The sequence below is a fragment of the Chinchilla lanigera genome, unplaced genomic scaffold (assembly GCF_000276665.1).
Source record: "Chinchilla lanigera isolate Chin_1 unplaced genomic scaffold, ChiLan1.0 scaffold00120, whole genome shotgun sequence".
NCBI classification, from domain to species: domain Eukaryota; kingdom Metazoa; phylum Chordata; class Mammalia; order Rodentia; family Chinchillidae; genus Chinchilla; species Chinchilla lanigera.
This window is the reverse complement of record NW_004955521.1, coordinates 4201342-4204004: the sequence shown is the minus strand read 5'-3', so window position 1 is coordinate 4204004 and position 2663 is coordinate 4201342. Positions and strand designations below refer to the sequence as shown.

Here is a 2663-nt window from a genome sequence, read left to right as displayed (position 1 = left end):
GCCAGTCTTTACCCCTGGTTTTTCACCTGCTCTGTTCTCTGCCTGACAGCTTCACCTCCCCCTCTTCCTGTTACTCTCTCTGCTCCGATGTCCCCTCCTCAGATACACCTTGCTGGTTATCAACAATAACCTCATTCTGCATAGAAATGCTATTTATTTACTTTGTTTTTTTGATGATAATTATAGTCACTTTTTATTTTGATCTCCCCAGGCACCTGTGCCTGAGACTACTCTGCCCAGCAGGGAAAAGCGTCACATAAACACTTGCCGTGTCTCAAAGTGGTAACCTCCACAGGGCCGCGGTCTATTAGTTGTCTACGTCCTCCTCTTCATTCTGTTCTTCATCCAGCCTTTCTTCATCTTCATCATTATCCTCATCCCTGCTCCTGTCTTGCTCTTCTGAATCCGTTTTTTTTTGTCTTTGTCCTTCTTCTTGCCTTTCTGCTCCCGCCTGTACGCTTCCGGAGCTTCTTTCAACGGGGTAATAAACCGCTGGAGCTTCGTCTCTTCCATGGCGGAGAGCACATCACTGGCACCGAGTGTCTTGCATTTGACTTTCATTGTGAAGTTGCTGGCACAGGACGTGCTGTACAACGCAAAGACGCTGGCTGCATGGGAGATGTTGACACCTTCCAGGAGTGCTTCTTTGATGATTCTGGTGATGACGGCATTGGGCAGGTTTAGGTCCCCGGGCCTCTCCTCCATTATCAACGCAGGGGCCTGAGGCCTCTCTGCCACAGGCCTCCTCTTCTGGCTGCTACCTTGTCCAGACTTGTATTTATTTATTTGTGATACTGGAGTTTGAAGTCAGTGCTTTTTCAATGAGCTATATCCCAAGGTTTTTTTTAAGTTTTTATTTTGAAACAGTGTCTTTTTATGTTGATAAATTTCCCATGCTGGGCATGAACTTGACAATCCTCCTGCTTCAGCCTCCTAGAGTGTTGGGATTACAAGCATGTGCCACTGTGCCTAGCTCCTTTGCTTTATTATCTTAAAAAGTTGCTATTCTTTATCATTGCCTTGTTAATTTGTTCTCTTTTTCTTGTTTTTGTTCAACCCTGTGTCCCTATATCAGTGTATGTTACTGCACTTGGTACACACAGTTGCTTAATGGATACTTGCAAAGTGCTGTGGTTTGAATGTGTCTTCTCAAAACTCCAGCTGCTGTCAGGTGATGCTGTGAAGAAGCAAGGCCTTTAAGAGGGGATTGGGCCACCAGAGCTGCTCCCTTGTTAATGCCATGGAAACCCTTATCAAAGAGGCTGCATGCAGTTAGTTTGGTTAGGTTGCTTTCTGCCTTCCTTGGGAACTTGCAACAAGAATTCCTTAGCCAGACCCAGATTAGGCTTGGTCTTCAACTCTTCTGACTTCCACAACATTAAGAAAATAATTTTCTATTCTCTATAAATGATCCCTTTTGAGTATTTTGTTGTGGCACTGTAAACAGATTAAGACAAGGATTAATAAAAAAATGTATTATTTCTCTTGTTTAGCTTTCTAGCCATTTCTGCTCAATGCAAATTTATAAGCATACATATAACTGGTATCCTCATGGAGATTTAAAGCCTGACAGTTTTCACAAAAATTTGGAAATGACGTTTTAGAGAAACTGAAATGTGAAAAAAAAAAAAAACCTCAGGAAGAAAGAAGAAAACAGTTAAAGATGTCAAATGCATTTGCAAGGAAGCAATGGAAGTTAAGTAAGAATAAACTAACGATGCTGGTACGCGTTAAAATCACGGCTCTGGGCAAGGACCAAGACTAAAGTATTCAATGTGAAACTTATATAATTCCTCTCCAGTCACTCATTGCTCACAGAGTCCCCCACTTGCAGTGGATTTTCTTCACAACAACTGCACTCGGAAAGTCAGAAGCTGAGAGAAAGAGAAGTCTCCTGTCCTGGACCAAGCTGGCTGGAAACCAGAAACATTTAAGGAGGAACTACTCAACTGACACTGAGTGAAATATGTATGTTAATGCGATGTAAGCCTTTTCTAAAAAGTTGGGGGCAGGGGAGGGGAATTAATACATTTTAGTCTTAAAAGGAAAGTGTATGCTGCACTAGAGAGTTACATCTCTGAATTCCTGGCACCATCTAGTGGTTCGTGAAGACTGATTTAGCGACTACTCATTTTTATTTCTTTTTTTTTTTCTTTCTTTCTTTCTTTCTTTCTTTCTTTCTTTCTTTCTTTCTTTCCTTTCTTTCTTTCTTTCTTTCTTTCTATTTTAAGGATTAAAAAAAACTAACAAAACAACAACAAGGAAGATAAAATCAAAACAATACAAAAACAACAAAAGACGATACATGCCCTCAAAACAAAATGATAGGAATTAACAATGGCTGCCACATTACATACTGTTATCTTCAATGAAGTTGCTCAGTCCACCAGACATAAGAATGTAAGATTGAAACAATCAAAGACTGTAACAAGTAATGAAAAAATAAACCATTGGAAATGATGCCCAGCTTCCCTGTACAAGATGGTAGGAGTTCAACAATGGTTCTTATACTGCATATTGTTGTTTTCAGAGCTGTCGTTCTGATTACCAGATACAAGCATGCAAAATTGGTCAAGAAAAAAGAAAATTTTAAGCATTGTCTTTTCCTTTCAATAAACCACAGACATCAGCAATACACCTATCCCAGCTATCCTTGTATATAA

General features: G+C 40.3%; 1 pseudogene; it reads right to left on the bottom strand.

Moving 5' to 3' along the window:
- Positions 1 to 307: 307 nt before the first annotated feature.
- LOC102016946 lies at positions 308 to 705 on the bottom strand (annotated as a pseudogene).
- Positions 706 to 2663: the final 1958 nt, after the last annotated feature.